Source organism: Canis aureus, chromosome 5 (genome assembly GCF_053574225.1).
Source record: "Canis aureus isolate CA01 chromosome 5, VMU_Caureus_v.1.0, whole genome shotgun sequence".
NCBI lineage: Eukaryota > Metazoa > Chordata > Mammalia > Carnivora > Canidae > Canis > Canis aureus.
In genome coordinates this window covers 31,886,511-31,907,761 of record NC_135615.1, presented here as the reverse complement: position 1 = coordinate 31,907,761, position 21,251 = coordinate 31,886,511, and positions in this window count along the sequence as shown.

The window sequence follows — 21,251 nt, the reverse complement described above, 5'->3', positions numbered from 1 at the left end:
GGAGTTTCCAGATGAGGCTGGCATTTGATTGGGTTGACTGAGCAAAGTAGATCTCCATCTTCAGTGTGAGGGCTCATCCAATCTCTCTAGGGCCTGAATAGGACAAAAAAAAGGTGGAGGATAGCTGGATTTGCTTTTTTAGCCTGGCTATTGAGCTGGGACACCAGTCTTCTCATGTCTCTGGATTGACACTGACACCACCAGCACTCCTGGGTCTCCAGCTTGTCAGACCATGGGACTTTCCAGCCTGCATCACAGCATGAGCCAGTTCCTCATTATAAATCTTCTGCAATGTAACCCATTGGTTGTGTTTCTCTGGAGAACTCTAATACAATAATCATTTAATATTAATATCTAAAGGAAGCAAGATTCAGACCATGCACTTTTAAAATGTCCAAGGAGAAGCTGAGATAAGAAAACAAATATTGACTCATCTTAGTACATAATAGGCTTTTATGCTATAATAAGGGAAGTAAAATTTTAAAAAGAGGAAACTGGTTCAAAACTGTGACTTGAAAAACTGTGTATCTTAAACAACTTTTAAAACTAAGTAACCAGTTCCCCTTTCTTTCTTTCAAGAGTGTCCATCATGACGTTTTCTAATAAAAAAAATCAAACTTCTAGAATAAAGGAATTTGTTAAATGTTATAGGAAATGGTTATTTGAGAGAATATCATTTAACCATCTCTACATTACATCAGAGGTTCTGTGATAACTGCTTTTGAATTGACCCAAGTTACTTTCTGATGTATTAGTAACGGTCATTATTCTATTTAGACAAAACAAAACAAAACAAAACTGAGGCACCTGGGTGGCTCAGTCTATGAAGCATCTGCTTTCAGCTCAGGTCATGATCTTGGGGTCCTGAGATCAAGCCCCGCATTAGGGTCCACGCTCAGTGGGGAGTCTGCTTCTCCCTCTCCCTCTGCCCCTCCTCCTGCTCGCGCTCTCTCTCTCTCTCTCTCTCAAATAAATAAATAAAATCTTTTAAAAAACCTTAGGTTCATCATACGTGGTCTGTAAAATATCAATATATCTACTAATTCTTTAAAGTCTTGGGTATTATTTTATTTAATGTTATTTTGAGAATTGAAAAGATTTATTCACACGGCTTCCACTTCAATCAAGTGAAAACTCAAATGGAACTAAAATAGCGAGCCTTTGCTCTTTCTCCCTATCCTGCACTTCCAGAATCTGCATCAGACCTCACATTTGAAGTGAGCAGTGCACACACGGTAAGACTATGCTCTCTCTCCTTGCAAGTAATCCTGTGTGAAGACTTCAGGAATCATCTTTCTTCATTTTGGTTTTGGTCTAGGAAATCTACCCTAACTAAAATGTTTCCTTGTCCCTTTCAATGGCATGTGTATCATGGAAGCAGGAAGGATTACACCTGAAATCCTAAATTAAATTCTCTTCAAGCCTAGGTCTTACAGGAGGAAACCCTCTGGATGTCGCTACATCTTCAGCTATATATCAATCGGCCCAGAATTTTTCTAACATCTTACTTCTCCTATGATTTAGCTTTGCTTCACTTCTCCACTTTCTAGGATTCAATATTTTTCTAGAAGTTCGTGATGGCTCTACTGAATTTGCTGTAACTTCTTTAGCTTTTTTAGTTATCACTAAAGGATAAAAAATTGAAAAACTCAATGAAAATCCCCAATAACACCACATTCAAATAAGACACAGTCAAAACCAAAAATGTTTGCAAATTTTTAAGTGAAACCACCTCTTTAGGGCCTGTGTCTCCAGGCTAGTGCCTATCATTCAGGACTATTTGTGTTGTATATGTCAACAAACCCAACTTAAATCGGCTTAATGGAAATGGGAAAAATCTCAGCTCCTGTAACAGAGACATCCACAGGTAGGGCTGTTTTAGATTAGATCCAATTCAGCACTCGAACTGTATTACTAAGATCCAAGGGTGCCTGGGGCTGCCCCATGCCTCTCAGCCAACGCCATCAAGCCCGGAGAAAGAGCGAAGGCTCCTCTTCACCACAAGCAACAGCACATATTTTCTCGATTTTTTGACTCTCACTGTGTTAAGTGTCGCTTTACCAATCATTATATTCGAGGGGCTTAGGATGTACTGATCAATTTAAGCGAACTGATCCAACTCGGGGAGCTGGTCATAGAGTCTGTGCCCCCCAAAACAGGAAAACTCTGTTTTCCTTAATGAAATTTTACGTTCTTTTATTACCAAAGGTAGGAGAATGGATGTTGATCAGCTAAAACTTAATGTTCTGAAATTGGAATGCAAGGATATTTGGAGTTTTGTGAACGGACTTCAAAGACCCTTGAAATTCCTTGAGATTACATGTCAAAAGATATAGGAGAAAACACCAATATCTTTAAAAATATTTAATTGACCTAAAATTAATAGCCACTAACAGTGAGTCTGTATGTCTGAATATGCTGATAGAAGGAAGCGTAAGTATAACAATATGCCAAAGACATCATCACTATCAATTATCTGCGATTACTTTTCTTTCTTTGAATAGCCCATCTTTTAGCAGATGAGGGCACTTAATACATATTACTTGATTTAGATAGATATTTAGACAGAAAATCAACAAGATGTTCATATTCTGTTGTTGCAAGAAATAGGGTTATTATAAGGAGATTATTCAAAATAAATATATGATTTTGTATTCTGTGAGCATGCTTTTAATAGTTTCTCTTTTCATTAGTGGGAACAAATAAAACATTGTAAGAGAGATCAAGAGCATTGGAAACGCTGGAAAAGAGAAACAGAAGATAGTAAACTTGTAATAAACTGTCCTTTAATGGGACCATTCTGCAAATACTTTAAAAATCGCAATGGTAATAATGGCAATAATAATAATTAGGACTTGCAGTCTGTAGGGTCTTCCTACTAAGGCCTATAAAGCATTTCGATATAATGGGATAATATTCACGACAAAGGAATAGCCAGAGCCATAAATGTCCACAGCACTTAAGCACTAATGAGGAGCTCTGGCGTTCCCTGACTTGTAAGAGCATTTCCTCAGAGTACTTCTCAAAGACGGGAGCATGATCAGAGATAGCTGGCAGCTGGGAGAGGGAAAGGAAGGTGAACGGGTTCAGTGGACAAGAGGCAACATGTTTCCCTAGTCAGCAGCAGCAATGCTAGCTGTGATGCGGGGGGGGGGGGGTGAAGGTGGGGAGAGAAGTTTTATAGTCAACTCTTTGACACGTGGAATCAAGACATTTACTGACCATCCATTCTAGGGGACATGCTGGGTGCTCTGGAGTCCACAGTGTGCCATGGCTCCTCGCATCATCTCATCGTATACAGAAGTTAGCCCAGCATCCTCTCCCCCATCTGCTTGGTGGTTGCCTCACTTAGTTCAGGACTTCACCTTTCTCTTGAAGAAAGCTAATTGGTCTCCCCAGTGTGTCCATCCTCCAAACTCAAACTCCAGGGAAATTTCTGAAACACAAACTGGACCTCCCACTCCTTAAAATTACCAGTGCATTCAGGATGAGTGCTCCCCGCCCTCCACGATTGTGCTGTTTAGTTTTCTAGATGGTGGTGTTGGGAATCTTAGCTCTGGAGTCAGCCAGAACCTGAATCTGCTGCATTCAGTAGCTGTAGGGCCTTGAGATCCCCCTTAGAATTTTTATGCCTCAATTTCAGCATTTATAAAACTAAGATCAAATGAATCTTACTTCGTTAATATGCTCTGAGAATTAAGGGAGAAATGGGAGGCTCGAGGCCCAGAGTGAATATTGGCCTAAAGTGTCTGGCTGAGGTTGGCCTTCCTGAAGAGCTCCGTGGGAACTGGCTATTACTGGTGCTTGAAGTCCGCCTTCACCCAGTGCTGAGCTGATGGGTGGCACTGGAGGTCACTCGTCTGCTGGGGCAGGTAGCTAACTTCAAGGCTCAGACACCAGCATCGTGCATACACATGGGAGCACTCAAAGAGCAGCAACCCAAGAGGGTGGTTAGAATTCGGGTTCATAGAGAATCTTAGCAAAGACCAATACACTTGTAGAGAGGCGACAAGACCAAGGAAAAGGATTCTGAGTTCCTAGGGCAGCAAGTTATAGGGAGGTGAGTCTCGGGGGAGCTAGTGGGAAGTAAAGCCTAGTTTAGTGAGGTTTTCTGTGCCATCTCTGGGGTGATCAGGGTCTAGAATTGTCTCTGGTGATTAACTTCTGTCCTTCCTGGTCGGGGGAGGAATTCCTTTTACAAACTTCCGTCCTGTTTTGAGGCAAATGGAAAGGCAGAGAGCTTTTCTTCTACCTGTTTCTTCTCAATTATCTTCAACTCAGAATAATCCTTCTACTGAAGTGTCATAATTTGGGGTGCCATCGTATGAACCCCTTTCACGGTCTTCGATGCTTTCTGAGAGATCAGTCCACCCAGAGCCACTCAGTAGCTGCCACACCCATAGATCCATGTGAAATGCCGAAGGGACCCCTGACCAACGACTCCATTCATGTGGCTTTAGTCCTTTGCCCTCTGAGATCTTCTCCTTCTGTGTCCGTAGAAAGCTTTCCTTCCTCTCCTCCACTTAACTGAGGTCTCCCAGGGGATTCATCTCTCTCTTCTCTTTGCAACCCTGCCCACTGATCCCTTCCACTCCCTTGTTTTTGACTCTGCCCAGAGCCCACATCCCTTCCTGGAACTCCAGAGCGGTGCATGCACACCAGAGGCAGTCCTGTTGGCAAGCCCCCACCACCACCATGGGAGCCCCCCAGATCCCATCTGCTCCCTCCTGGCACCCCTCCTGCCCCCGCAGAGGAAGCTACAGAGCCCCCACTGCCAACATGCTGTGGTTACCCTCAATTCCTGTCCATCCCTCAGCACCTCCTTCCCAATCACAGCTCCATTTCCCTCAGCTCTGACTCTGCATTCCTCAAACCTTCTTCCTTCCTCTTGCGTCACTGCCTGAGCTCAGCTCCTCATCCCATAGCCTGGGGGTTGCCCCCGCAGCCTCAGGCTGGCTCTTCCTGTCACAGATTTTGCCCTCTTTAGATTTACTGCCTCTTCTGTGAGCTGAGTGTTCTTTTTGAAATGCAAATTTCATACTTGGGTTACCCTGCTGAAATCCATCCTGACTATCAGACCATCTGCCTCACTTCCCCAGATTGAAACTGCAACTGGGCTCTGAGGAATGGATGCCCCCCCTCTTTTCCCGGCCCCCACCTGTAGGGGGTATCCCTGGCACTTGCCTGTGGCCTTCGGGGTGCAGGAGGTCTTGCTTTCTCACTGGAAGCACACTGATACCTGCGTCCAGATGAGGGCTCCTGGGACCCAGAGTGCAGCCCCTCTCCACACACAGGCCCACAGAGGAGAGACCAGGTGAACAGCCTGAGAAGAACAGACGACACTGGCTCCCTTTGGCCGCTCTCTGTTTTAGAGGCTTGCTTTTTTGTTGCTTTGGTCTGAAGGACAGCAGAACCTGCCACCTCAAAATGTGCAGCTGTGACATACTGGTTATTTTGAGCTGAAGGTTCTGAAAACAGAAGCTGGGAAAGGTTTTCTCTGAATTCCCCTCACTGGCTGAAGACAGATCCTCCAAAAGGATCTCAATGTCCTCATTCCCCTCCCTGGGAGCTTCACAACTGATAAGATTGACTCTAGTCTCAGGAAAGAAGACATGGAGTTGATCCCACCCTATAAAGACTATCACAAACTGTCACCTTCCCTTCTCTTCTCCTAAGAGCCCAGCCATCTCCCCTGACCCATTTACTCCCCGTCCCCTACTAGGATGGTGTGTGGGCCTGAATCTAAGACACCTGCAGCATTGTTCATGTTCCTCAGTATTTCCCATGTACATGTGAGGGGTAAATATTCATGAACCTATTTGGGTTGTTTTCCTTGTTTATCTGTCTTTTATCATAGGAGTCTCAGCCAAGAACTCTGAAAAGTAGAGGGCGATTATTTTTTCTCCCCCACAGTACACGATATTTCATAGTGTTAGTGGAAGGACCCTTTCCATTTGACCACTGCCCTTCTTTCTCCAAACACAAAAGGGATATTTGGGCTTCCAGAGGACAGACCTGAGTAGTCAATGCCAGGCTGTTGCACAATATCCGGTCCTACCCTCGGGCATTCACAGGACATGATTCAGCCTCAGAGAAGCAGAGTCTGGGTCCAGGCCACCATCTGTATATTTGGTATATCTGTGTGCCAAGGTGGGCCCTCCTCCAGAGTCCTCCTGCAGCTTTGTCCCCCTGGCTAGACCATAAATTCCTGTAGGCCAGACATTAAGTCTGAATTATTTTGGGACTGTCAGAGCTTAGCATGGTACCTAGCACATAGCAGTCACCCAAAAAAATGTTTAATGAGTAAATTAATTCATTGCCTCATATTTTGATTTCTTGTCATCAAGCAGGCAATACGTCTACAGCTCAGTAATGAAATTACTATTGTAATTATTCTTGTGAGCTAGAGATGTGAATTACTTTTCCCCAAACTGTTGCCTGGAGTGAGGAACTGAACAGGTAAGAGGAGGTGGCCAGGTCCATGGAATGGAGACTACAGAGGCCACAGGTGAGTAGGGTAATTTAGCAACTACTCCAGGTCAGGCCTGGTACTGACAACCTTACACAGGTCCCCTCTTATTTCTCCCAACAGCACCAGGAGGTGGGTGTTACTCCATCATCTCTTGAGGTTGCTGAGGCTCAGAGACCAAGTGATTCACTTAGATGCTCCTGTTCCCATGTCCTGCCCAAGCAGCTCAACACACACACCCCTTTGGAAGAGTTCTGTTGGCACCAAGACCCACAACCTGGTGGGGCTATGTGCCGAGGGTGCTGGGTCGGGGCACAGGTGGGGGGACCTACAGGGCGGGTGGGAAGGACCACCTCAAAGGTATAATCAGTGGGACTTTGAAGAAGGAGATGCAGCCTTGGACCCCAAGCACAGAGCCCTTCTGATCCTTCAACCCGTGCACCCTGATGCCATGTAATATGGTTGCAATAATAAAAAGTGATATTTCAGTATATATCACAACAATTCTTTTCAATGCCTTTTGGTTTTCCAGGGCATATTTATTTTTTCATTACTTTCTAAAGGAAGCAAGTAATTACTAGGTAGTACATTAACATTATTAAAATCACTAAAACTCATGGAAACACCAAATATTTCAAGTGACGTGTATAATTTAGTATAAAGAATAAGATGCTATTCAAGGAGCTTTAATTACTAAGAACACAAACAAAAAACCCAAAGATTATCACCAGAGCTCCCGTTAAGAATACAAGTGCTGTTGGGATGGATGCCAGCAAGGTATTTCTGAGAAGTGAGAAGGGCAGATAAGCCGTTAGGGGTGGGACATGTGACACTGTCAGTTTAAATCAAACTGAAGCCATCAGTATATTAAACTTGTCTTGTGGCCCTGGACTTCGGAATGGATATTTACTGTGTTTTGATTGAAATATTGTTAAAACTGCGCACAAGATCACAAACAGAAACAAACGTAAGGTCAACATGAGAATGAATGGGGTGGAAAGAATCCCTTCTTTATAATTCGAATACGGGGGGGGGGGGATGTCTTCTTGTGAAATTTATTATTTTCACATTCTCATGTTTGGGTCTGAGGACCTCAGCGTAGATACGCACAACTTTGAAATATTAATTACAGTCAGGAATTTTTTTTTTGACGTTAATGAAAGCCTTATGTATGGGAGAGTTCTCCAAAAATGTGAGAACCCCGCCCCCCCACCCCCACCTCCCCACCCCCGCCACCGCCCTCCCTCCTCCTTCCTCTCAAGCCTTTTGGAATACGTGCAAAACACTTCCAAGTACAGAATGTACTTTTCTTCAGTGCAGTCAATTTTTCCTAATGACCATTTATATAAACCTTGGTAATGTTGAGAACAGAGAATTCTTGCAGCAATATAAATAGCTTGCAAGGACTCTGCGCTTGACCCCCACCGCACCAAGGGAATAAGTGTTTGTAATTACTGTATTCTGGTAGGGGCCCACAACCAACAGACTCTGACACGGCCACTCCTGTTTCCTTTGGCCGGTCAACAGTTCCAGCACTGAGGCCCAGCCAACACTGAGCTGATGGTCAGGGGCACTCTGGGGTTGGTTGTGTTGTCTCCTGCTAGACAACACAGCCCATGCTCACCAAGGAGTATGTTAATCAAGATAAGATCGTCCATAAGAAAAGCATCACTAAATTAAAATGTAGAAAATAGGAAGTCCACCCACAGCTAAATGACGTGTCCTCAAGGACTGTGTGCCTCTAGCTCTGGTTTGGGGTAAGCCTGTGGAAACGCCCCAAGGGAAACAATATTCTGGGTTACTCAGATGACAGCTTCAGTATAAACATAAATTTCCTGAAAATCCAGATAATACTTTATGTTCTACCATTTTCTCCTTCTAATCAGGGTTAGTTAGGTTCACCGAAAAACACAACATTCTCGGCCTTCACACTTTCTACATTTTCTTCTCCCCAAACCCACTCACTCCCTAGTGGCCTGTATGAATTTTTTTAGCCAACACTGGACAGATTCCCACTGCTTTGATGGGAGCAGCTCAACGCAGAATGATTACCTTTCGTTAGCATGATAACGTGGGGTTGAAGCAGTGGCTCACAATTCTCCAGAAGACTCCATCTGTCTGTGATGATCTGGTTCTGGGGGTGCCACCACAGGTAGGGAAGGGAGTATTTTTTGTTTTGTTTTTTTGTTTTGTTTTGTCTTTATTTTGTTGTTGTTATTGTTTGTATTGAAGTTCCATTTGCCAACTTCTAGTATAACACCCAGTGCTCATCCCATCAAGTGCCCTCCTCAGTGGGAAGAATTTAAATATCTCCTGACCTACACAATGCCAATATAAACTTAAGTTCTCTCTGCATTGAGTCATTACCACGAGTTCATCCTGACACCTTTATCTTAAATACCTGGTAATAAACAGTATTGTCTCACAGGTGCTTTGTTTATGACCACAAAGAAAAGAAGGGCTTTGGGATGCTGAGGTTTGCCTAGTAATTACATGGTTTCTTCTGTAAACACGGCCTGAGGGAAGCGTGGGCTTCTGTGGAATGCTGAGCAGAGTTGTGGATACGGCACTCCCAAATCACCTTTGATTTTTTGCCCATGGTGATACTGTGATAATGTTCTTGAGTCTATGTAATAATTTTCTGCTTAAGTTTAATTCCAAAAGCCGGTAGACATCTCTGCAAATGATTATCATGTTTTCTCTCCTTAGAAAAGACCGGTGCGATGGGACATATTCTTTTTCTCTCTCTCTGTCTCAGCTACAAAAAGCTTTAAATGAAATGGAAGGACAATGGTAGTGTTTAACAGTCTCTTATCACAGGTAGGAATCTCTTCCTTTAAGCTGCTTTTAGATGATTCCTTCATTCTTTAAAAATCTCCAGATGCTGCATTTAGCTATTTTGCAGTGCATTTTAACTTGTAAATGAACTCTATCCTTCTCAGAATTAGAAAGAGAGAGCGAGAGAGGAAAAAAAAAAAAAAAAAGCCTTCATAATAAGAGAAGATTATGGTTTTATTTATGCCAGGCAAGGCCTTTAATCATAAACACAGAATGGTATTTTCTCATGTCCATCCCAAAACGCAATTTAACGGTGATCACAGATGATCCTAAACCCTGAATGCCAGCCAAGTCACCAAGGTCAAAGAGATAGTGGGCACAGTGAGAGCAGAAAGAAGGGAGGAAGTGAGAATCTTGGTCAGCACCACACTGCACAGCAGCTTTAGGTTAGCTTCCAAGGCTCATAGTTGGCTTTTGCCACCAGCAGTAGCCAACCTGCTTTGCCCTTCCCTGGTTTCGGGGGAGATTTTGCCTCTCAGGCCCTGTGTTTGCTTCATCGCTAGGACACACTCAGGATCTGGAGAAGATGTCCCTCTGTCATCATTCCCTCTGACCTGAGCTCCTGTCAAGCATTTTTCATCATCTCCATGGGCAATGGGCCACAGAATCACCTGATTCTCTTGGTGAGCTGCTCCTGGGAGATCTGAACTCCTGTCCCCACTCCCTACTGCGTGCCTTTATTCTCTCTTTATCCCATGGCTTGATCAGATCACTGTTCTTAAACATCTCTTGTTTCAAATTTAAGCTGAGCTTATGCAGGGGAAAGTTTCTCTTTCTGTGAAACTATGAGGTATGAGCAGTGGGGCCCCCTTTTTTTTTCTTCCACGGCCAATAGAACCAAAATGATCACTCACTCCTTTCCCCCACCAGCACCAGAGTGTCCTTCTATCATCATGCTCCTGCGCCACACAACTGAAGTGCTCTCCAGTTAGAGCATGGCTATTTTATGGAGATAGACTGCACTCCTATTTAATAGGTAAAATGTAATCATCGTCCTTCCAAATACTTTATTTCCATTTTCTACTTTTTCCTCCTAAACTTACCGAAGGGGGAAAAAAATAAAATGTTCTTTCTTATCAGAGTCTAACATGGAGAAAAGGCTGAGATGATCCTATTACTGAGTTTTATCACACCTACCACGTGAAACATATTTTTACAGTCCTTCTTTGACTACCTTCCGCGCCCTTACTGTCATACATTCATGACAATATCCAACATTTCTGGAGCACTGCCATGGACATTTTGACTGACTACAAAAAGCAGGACTCTATTTTCCACCCCAGAGATCTAAATACTGAATAAATCATTTAAAAACATACTCCTAAAACACTCAAGATCGTCGACTCTAACTGTCTTAAGTGTGTTCATCAAAGTACCTGCATGCTTCCACTGAAAGTGAAGCCCAAAGGCTGATGTATTTGGACACGTAATCATTTATATATGGTTTTGGGATTAAGGGTAAGCACCTGACCCAAGGCTAGCAAGCTATAGGCTGGTCTGTAACCTATAACCTGTAGACTACAAAAATGTTCTTGCTCAGGAACTAGGTCTGAGACTACAGAGGAAAAGGGCACACTAGCTCCCCCTTATCTTCAGTTTTGCCTCCCATGGCTTCAGTGACCCACACCTAACCACGCTCTAGAAGCAGATGACCCTCAACAGCCTACCCCTCTGTCCCAGCAACCCATCACTCCCCTCACTGCATCTCATCACATGGGCATTTTGATCACCTCACATCATCACTAGAAGAAGGGAAAGTACAGTGCAAGAGGATATTTTGAAAGAGAGACTGCATTCACATAACTTTTATTGCAGTATGTTGTTACAATTATTCTACTTAATTATTAGATACTATTGTTAATCTCTTAATGTAATTTATAAATCAAACTTTATAGGTAAATATGCATGGGAAAAGATATAATACACTTAGGATTTGGAACTATCCCTGATTTCAGACATTCCCTGGGGGTCTTGGAACAAGACCAGTCAAGAGGCAATGTCTGTAGCAAGCAGTGGAAGCTGAAATACTAACAGAAATTATGGCTAACCTTTAAAAGTACATAAGCTATTCTTGTCTCAAGAGACACTAATTTCCTAGATGGTCATTGTTTTTCTGAAAGGAGACTACTAAACTAAAATATTAACACCATTTTGAAAATGTGACTATATCTAACAAACTGTTTGGAATGGTTGTCTTCACAGGATTTGGCAAGAAAAATATGGAGAGACTAAAAGGAAAAATAAACTGCTTTCACTGGAGATACATCTAAAGAACAATTGGTTAACTGAAACAATTTTCCTTTGACATTTAATGCCTCCCTTGAACAAAAGGTTTCCAAGCTGCTCCACAGCTTGACTCTGAATGAGTTCAACGATTAATTTATCTGACGAAAGGTGCTCCATGCTTCACTATGTCCTCGAACAAAGAGAAATTGATTCTTCAATATCATTGTTTTCACATGGTAAGTGGTAGCACAAATGATTCATTTATAATTCTCTGTGCATAAGCCTTTAGATTATGGCAGGTTATTGAAATACTTCAAGCTATTTATCATGATCTCATCAGCAGTACCCAGACAAATAACTAATCTTATCAATTCTGGAGTAGAAAACATAAAAACAAAACAAGGTGACTTTTATGCATCCACATACTACAGAATGTTTGCTACGTCCAGCTTCATGACTGACCAGGAGTTGCCTTTGATCTTAGGTGGTTTGCCTGTTATGCTCTGGTCTTAATTATCTGAGTTTCAGTGAATGCTTCATCCAGTAATACACATATAATAATATGTGACTTGACTGACTGTAATGAATGGAACTGTATTATAGTCTAAATATTTGTGTTCACCCCAAGATTACAGGTTGTAATCTAACCCCTATGTGATGGCGTTAGGAGGCAGAGCTTTTGGGCGGTCCTCTAGGTCATGAGAGGGAACTGTCATGAATGGATTGGTATCCTTATAGAAGGAATTCCAGAGAGCTCCCTCGCCCCTTCCACCATATGAAGACATAGAGAGAGGATGCTATCCATGAACCAAGAAGTGGGTCCTTACTAGATACCAGATCCACTGGTCCCTTGATCCCAGCCTTCCAGACTCCAAAACGGTAAGAAATATATTTCTGTTGTTTATAAGCCAGACTGGATATCAACAGCATTTTGTTGTAGCAGCCTGAGAAACTGAGACAAATTGTGCTTCCCCAAAAATATGTTTAAATCTTCACCCCCAGCACCTGTAAATGTGACTTTATTTGGGGGGGAAAAAAAAGGCCTTTGCAGATAACGGAGTAAAGTGAGCTCATACTGGAGTATGATGATGTCTTTACAAGATGCAAAGAGACATGGACACGAGGAGAAGGCCATCTGAAGACAGACACAGAGACTGTAAGGATGCATCTACAAGCTGAGGAATGCCAAGGATTGCTGGCAGCCACCAAAAGCCAGGACAGAGGTGAGGAACAGATTCTTCCTCTGAGCCCCCAGGAGGGAACCAAGCCTGATGAACTTTGATTTCAGACTTGTGGCCTCCAGAGTTGTGAAAGAATGAGTTTCTGCTGTTTTAAGACATGTACTTCATAGTAATTTGTTATAGCAGCCTTAGTAAACTCCTACAAATGGAAATGGATGGATTTTTTTTCCCATATGAAGTTAAAACCTGAAACAATCAGCTTTAAAAAGAGAAGTGCTTCTTGAAATACAGCTATGATTACTGAGTATCTGTCTTTTTATCTCTGTCTCTGTCACCCATTCATAATCTTGTGCGTGTGAGCATCCATTCTACCTAACGAATTAAGAGCTTATCTTTATATGGAAATCCAGAGATGATTTTATTTACACCCAAAACAGGTAAAATGGAACAGAAACAAAAAGAAAACAGGAAGCAAAGAATCTGAGGGTAGATTAGAGAATGCAATGTGTGCTTGTATGTCTTCTCTGTCCCTTCTACTCTCTGTTATGCTACTGTTTTCATAGAACCCTGGAGTGAGATGCCCAATTTTGAGTCATTTTACACAATAGATTGTAAATCAAGTGTTAGACATCTGTTTTATTTTTATGGAAAATAGTTTTATCTATGGCTGCCAACAAAAAGCTTTATTTGCATTTTTTCAAAAAAAATTCAGAAAGCAATTCTTATTTTCGTACGTATGTGGGTACATTTGTAGAACCATGGGATGCTGAGATTATGGATTATATTCTGAAAACACCAAAACTGGGGTTTCATTTCTTTGCCATTTTGAAATTCCTTGAATAAAGGGCTTTGGTTTTGGTGATTGTTACATTCTTCAGACTAACTGCAATGTCTACCACTATGATGAATTAATAAGTATTGATTCTATAAAAAAAATTATTATAAGTGATCATTATAGTAAATTCTTCATAAAATCATTCTTTCTAGGGATCCCTGGCTGGTGCAGCGGTTTGGCGCCTGCCTTTGGCCCAGGGCGTGATCCTGGAGACCCGGGATCAAATCCCATGTCAGGCTCTAGGTGCATGGAGCCTGCTTCTCCCTCTGCCTGTGTCTCTGCCTCTCTCTCTCTCTCTCTCTCTCTCTGTGTGTGACTATCATAAATAAATAAAAATTAAAAAAAATCATTCTTTCTATTTAGGTCACCGGGCACTTCAATCTTGGTAGCATTTTGAAGGCAGGCACAGGCTATATTCAGTATTGTATTATTTTTTTCAATGTGAAGTTTTTGTTGTTTTGTTTTGTTGGTCAGAAAAAGTCTCCATAGTATGTAAGTTTTCAGAAATATTTTTTCTCATTGAGCCATATGTATTTTAAAATATGTAAAAGTAAGGAAGCATTAAAGTCTAGTGTTGGTCTCAATGCTCTGCCAAAATCTGCTGCTGTTTGTTGGCTGTTCAGGAGGCCAAAAAGTAAGTGCCTACTTCATCATTTCTGGTGTCTCCGAGCTTGAGTAATGTCTGTGAGCCTCTAGGTTTCCATCCTACCTAAATCAGTAAACATATCCATTGTTTGGACAAGGTATGCCATTCTGATTTATTGTTAGTGTTTGAATATTGACTGTCAAATGCAGTTGTAACCTCTAAGAAGAAATCCGTATGCTTTATGTCCAAAAATGCATTGAGAATTTAAAGTATAATATGTATTTATTATTGCTGTCTGTAAACACATATCTCTAATAATGTTTGTGAAACTACTAATTGATGTATACATAGGTATGATTTTTAAGAACTTCTGAATAGTTGAATAGAAAAATACGTTAAAATAACGTAGCATTAAGGAGCAATCCTTTGGAATGTTCCATCAGTAAGACCATTGTAACTTTCTGAGTCACAACATTTAAATTGAATACTTAAAATAATAATGCAAAGTAGGTTAATAGAGATTTGGTTAAATTATAGTTCTAATCTCCTTAGAAATATCTGTTGTGATATCCCTGGGTGGCTCAGCAGTTTAGCTAGAGCCTGCCTTCACCTCAGGGCGTGATCCTGGAGTCCTGGGATCGAGTCCCATGTCAGGCTCCCGGCATGGACCCTGCTTCTCCTTCTGCCTATGTCTCTGCCTCTCTCTCCCTCTCTGTGTATCTCATGAATAAATAAATAAAATCTTAAAAAAAAGAAAGAAATATCTGTTGTATTGGCATTTATAGTGGAAAATAAAGTAACTTTTAAGAATTATATTGAGTTTGGCTAATATAGACATGAATCTCTAGAAAGAAAGAAAGAAAGAAAGAAAGAAAGAAAGAAAGAAAGAAAGAAGAAAGAAAGAAAGAAAGAAAGAAAGAAAGAAAGAAAGAAAGAAAGAAAGAAAAGAAAAAAGAAAGAGGAGAGGAAATATCCCCTTTAGAGAATGTTTCATATTTTATGAGGATAAGTCAAAAACATAACAACTGCACCATGTTAAACTTTCTCAATAGGGAAAAATTCCAAAATTATGCCATACATGATAAAATTAGTATGGGAAAGACATAGCAAGAATAGAGCACAAGTATATCTTACAGAAAGTATAAAGAAAAGAAAAAATGATAGGAAAAAAAGAGGAATATATTTATTGTCCCAATTAATCTTCTCAATATTGTATTTCAATCATTACAATGAGAAAATTCCTTGAAGTTTATGAAATAAGTTTTAACTTATTGCTATGAACACTGAATCATTTTCAGCAGCTAGAGATAAAGCACATTTTATAATTGTCCAAGCAGTAAATCCTTAGCACAAAGTTTGTTCTAGAAAAAAAAGGTTTCTGAAAATCTTTTCCCTGAATTATATTCAGCTGTGCACCAAAAAGCTCATAATATCAACAAATGTGCCAGTTGGAATTGAGCCTCTATTTGGTGTAGCAAATATGAAAAGCATGTCAGCAGGTGCAAATCCATAGCTGATGGCAGTGGAGTATTACCATTCTTGAATAAAATGTCTAACTTTGAAAATATGGGTGCAAAACTATAATAAAATTGCCATGGTAATTGTTTGGAGGTTGTGCAGGTTTCAGATGTAAGCTTGTGTACCAGAGATTCAATCTGATGAAAAATCACCTTCAGCCTTGACATCAGCAATGCATTCACTCTAACACTGTGCTATTCATGTCTTAGTCGGCTCAAGCCACTGTAACAAAATACTATACACTGGGTGGATTAAACAACAAACATTTATTTCCCGCAGTTTTGGAGCATGAGAAGTCCAAGATCAAAGTGCCAGGACACAGGATTCCTGGTGAGAGTTTTCTTTCTGCTTTGCAGACGGTGACCTTCTTGCTGTGTCCTCACAAGGAGAAGAGAGAGAGAGAGGGATCATCGCTTTGTGTCTCTCTGTAAGGGCACTAATCCCATTCAGGAGGGCCCCACCTTCATGACCTGATAACTTCCTAAGGCCCCGTCTCCAAATACCATCGCATTGAGGATTAGGCTCTCAACATAGGAATCTGGGCAGTTGAGGAAGAGGCACAAAAAGTCAAGCCATAGCAAGCACAGTGTTAGGCCCCTATAAGTATTTCCCACTGGTTTCTATTAAAAGTATGGGACCTTAACCTGATTTCTTTGTTTTGAAGGACAATATTCCATACTCTACACTCTCCTCTTGCCTGCTTTTGAGGCAGGGGAATAAATAAGATATAGGTAAAATATCATTCCGTTTAATTTTTTTAGCAGCCTTTTCTTCTGTATCTTAAGAAGAATTTGTATCAGTGTGAAGAAATAATAGGAAATGAGTTAATTTAACATAAAGAAGACTATCTCCTAAATATTAGCTCTGATCTGAAATCAAGCTTGACTTAACCAAGTTAGTTTGTCATTTCCCCCCTAAGTTGTACGATTCCTAGACATGGTACAGGGGGGTCCATGACTAGGTAGGGAATTCAGCTAGAGCTGGAAAGGTCCCTTTCCCATCTAAGATTCGAAAACTCTAGCTTTTATTTCAAAATCAACCTTGCCTTTGCAATTAATCACTGATTATCATCAATTTGTCTTTAATGAAATCAACCAGGTACTGAATGACTGTTTAGCATTGTGTCACGTACTACATGAGCTTGTGTTCTAGTTACAACTTTTTGTTTGTGAAATATAATGCCACGGAAAGATATACAACAAGGGCACAGCGGCAACTGTACACCAAACCCCTGTGTGACCAGGCCAAGGGACAGAGCATGACCAGAGTTGGGAAGGATCTTCCACCCTGAGTCTCCTTCACCTTGGCTCATCTTTTAGCGACTACCTACATAAGCATCCTGGTCATCAACAATCTCGATTAAATTGACTTTTTAAAAAAGATCATCTCGTCTGTAAATTAGAAATGATGGTGATCATAATAAGAAAAATAGCAAGGTTATTGTGAGAATTAAAGAATTAAATAAAATAATGTAAAGCCCTTAGAGCAAAGCTCCCCATGCAGTAAGTTCCCCGTAAATATGAATATTAGCACTAAGTGGTGGTTTCTATAGTAATAGGAGTTATGATTAAGTTCCAAAAGACAAAACAAAACAAAACCCCCAAAACCAAGGACAATGAACCCAATAAACTGAAAGCATTTATGTGAAGAGCAGAGTAGGCGTAGCCCAGAGGGAGTCTTCTCAGGGAAGCTGGGACCTCAGCCACATCTTAGGAGGAGATCTGCTATCAGGGCACTTAGGACATTCCAATCAGTAGTGAAAACATGAGTAAATTTATTTTCAAACATGCTTTTGCCCTTCCCAACAAAAATGCCACTTCTAATATTTCTCTGTAATCATCTAATATACTAACTTGACTCTCAATTTTATAATGCTTGTTTTTCTTTACCACCTCTACAATTTTATTAATTCAAATCAACTAATATATTTGTCTTAACTGTACTACGCATGTCTTTAAATCATTAGCACTGAATAGGAAAGTGCCTATGAAGATATAAATTTAGATATGCCTGTACGTGTATTTATTTACATATACCTCATTTCACAATGAACCTGAGGTTGTTCATAAGAAGAAATTATATTAAAAGGAATAAAATAAGGAAGGAAAGATTGCAGGAAAAATGTGAGGCAATAATAAAGTTTAGGATGCAATTCACACATAGAAACAAATGTCAAATTTAGGTACATTTTTTTTTTTTCTTTCAAATAGCTGCGTTCTTTGCCTGCTTCTTCTGCTTCCGGTTGTCTCTTGATGTCTGCATTTCTCTCAGACTTGGTTGTTTTCAATATGCCTCTTTTCCTAGTCTCCATCTTTCTCCTTGGGAGAGCACAATTCCCACTGTACTCTTTGGCAGCCTTCTTTGGGCTTTAATTTTCTGGTACTTTAAAAACATAGTAGTCATCGGGATCCCTGGGTGGCACAGCGGTTTGGCGCCTGCCTTTGGCCCAGGGCGCGATCCTGGAGACCCGGGATCGAGTCCCACGTCGGGCTCCCGGTGCATGGAGCCTGCTTCTCCCTCTGCCTATGTCTCTGCCTCTCTCTCTCTCTCTCACTGTGTGCCTATCTTAAATTAAAAAAAAAAAAAAAAACATAGTAGTCATTAGTTATACCACATTTATTAAAATGATTGGTTTGAATTAAATCAACTTCAGAAAACAAAATGCTAATCCATACCTCCCCTTCTATGTCATGTATTCTAAAATAAGACCATGTCTCTTTGATTAAATTTGCTTGAGGTGCAGATGTTAAGGAACCATGAACTTATTATGTTTCTTGGTGTTCTTATTTCAAGCCAACTTTTTATTCTTTTATGGGGGGGTGGATTCTAATAAATTATTACTGATGAGAAATTTTCTTCCAAATGTAACTGGGAACTGAGTTGTTTAGTACACTGAAACTAGATTTAGGTATGGCTCTTTTGTCATGATTTAATAAAACATATGATCACCTCCCCCAGTGGATTATTATGCCAAAGACCAGGCTGTCTATCTAAGATTTCAACTTCAGTTCCCATCAATTATTTCCCCAGATTACATATTGACCTCCCACCTTAAACCCATGAGGTAAAAGAGTATTGATGTGTAAATTAAAATAGATTTTTTGTGAACATCTGTTTATTTGTATATTGACTTTTCAATCATACTGGAATGTAAATTCATAAGGACACTTTCTTCTTTCTGCAACATTCTCCGATTCACTCCAGCACCTCCCACTTTCCTCAGACACACATATGCACCTATACACATATATCACACACAGGAACAGACAAGCACATGCAGACACACACACACACACACGCATGCACAATGCACACACACTCACACACAAACACGCACCCATGCACATGAACCTGCACACACCCACAGACATAGCCCTACCTGCTACCATCACCTACTGCCAACCCCCTTGTGGGTCACCTGTGGATCGCTCCTCCTCAAATCTCTGTATTTTCGGGTTCCGGCTCCCGATCACTACCTTTAGGACTGCTCTAGTGCTAATTATTAGTGATTTCCAGGCACACAGAAGTCATCTTCACACAGGTTAGCTTCTCACTCTCCAACTTCTGTCCTCCTAGATCTTTGCTCAGCTTGCTCCACCCTTCACCTGTGAGCTCCTCTCGCAGCCCTGGTTACTGGTGGTCTTTGCAGCCCCTCCCCAATGGCTGCTTCATTCCTGGCTCCCTTGGCTCTGGGGTCTCCAAGGCAACAGTAACCCTTCAGTCCCCCAGAGACCCCACTCTCTTCACCATACCACTTTCTGGCACTGCTTCCCCCCTCCCCCCACTGTTGCTTCTCCTTGCCTTTCTCCCTCCCACTCTTCCCTTCCCCAATTTAGGTCCTGGAAGCCCTCCCCCCACCTTGGGCTCTAGCTCTCATGCTGCTTCTTTGGCAAAAGCCATCCCAGCTTGACTCTTGTTCTCTCCTCCCTCCACACTGCATGTGGACAAAAGGTCCATCCATGCTGGTCTCCTCTGACATCCAGACAGTGGGCACAGCTGTGCTTAAAGCTGCACCTTCCCTACTCTGTTTCCAGGGCCCCTTCCACACTTCATCTCATAAACAATCACTGTCTGCTTTTTCTCTCTATCCAAACATCTAGCATCTCTTTTCCCATTGTAAGCTAATGTCTTGTCTTTTATTTAAGAAAATGAAATAAAATACATTTAATGAAATGAAATGAAATGAACAGCCACCAAAGTGCAACACTTGGAAGTTCTGACCAGGACATGTACCCAACCACTAGGATGTCATCCACAGATATGCTTTCCCTTCTTACTAAGGAATGTGTATTTGTGATTTCATGCAAAACCAAACTCTCTCCTTCTCAGCTGGATTCCTACTTCTCTCATCCCTTCAAGAATATGGCTTTGGTAATTATTGATTCTTCATCAATTTTCCATTTCTTCTGGAAGTGTCTCCAAACTGTTATTTCTCCAGCCTTAAAATCGAAACAAACAAAAACCCTGTCTAGACTCCACTTGCTCCAACAGAAATTGTCTTATTATATGCAGAAAAAAAAAAAAACTCTCACATATATTGGCAATCTTTAAGCTTCTCCCCCTCTAATCCTGTCTGAAACCTTCCTTGGAGTAGGCATTCCCTCAAACTCCACCATCAGAACTGCTCATGGGAAGGAAGTCATCAATAATTAATCAGCCCTCAGTCTTTGCTGTGTTTGTCCTTCCTTCCTTGGCAGCCAGGCTCCCACGATTTGTTGGCTTTTCTCTACCAGGTTTCAGCTGTCTTTCCTGATTCAGCTTCATCTTTCCAATCTCTAAATGTTAAAAGACTCTAGGGTTCAATCCTTGCACCTTTTTTTCTCTAGCTACACTCACTTGTCTGGTGATCACAGCCAGTCCACTGGCTTTCAATAGTGTCCAGAAGCTAAAAGATCCCACATTTACATCACTAATATTGCCCCTGATTAGGAGCCACAAATATAAGTGTGTTCTCAACATCTCCACCAAACCTATAACAGTTAGCTTATCTTGACATGAGCTCCTGGTCTTTACCTTTGAACCCATTCTCCCATACTCTATCCTTTCTTAGTTAAGGGAATGGCATATGTAAACAAGTGCCCTGAACAAAATCTTACCTCCAACTCCTTCTTCATATACCATGCCCCACTTATCAACAGATTTTGTTGGATCTGTCTTCATCAAACTTCCATATTCGTCTACCTACACATCACCTCTACTGCTACCACCTTCGTGTTAGTGAACATCATCTCTTGCCATAATTATTTATCTCTCTGCTTCAACTGCACAATTTATTTCAACACATTAGCTAGAATATGCCCCCTTTTAAAAACAGGTCAGATTATTTCACTCCTCTGTTTAAGTTTCTCCAATGATCCTTGACTCAGAGTCAAAGTCAAAGGCATAGCACATTCAATCGCCTAATGGGCCATGCACCATTTTTTTTTTTCTCTAGTATGCTCTCTGCCCTCAAATCCTACTACTCTCTTTATGGCTTACACCACTCTATACATACTGGTCCCTTTGCTGTTCATAGAACATTCTAGACATCCCTCCATTTGCTGTTACACTGTTGCTTCTAACACTCTTACCTTCCTTAAGTCTTTGATCATATGTGAC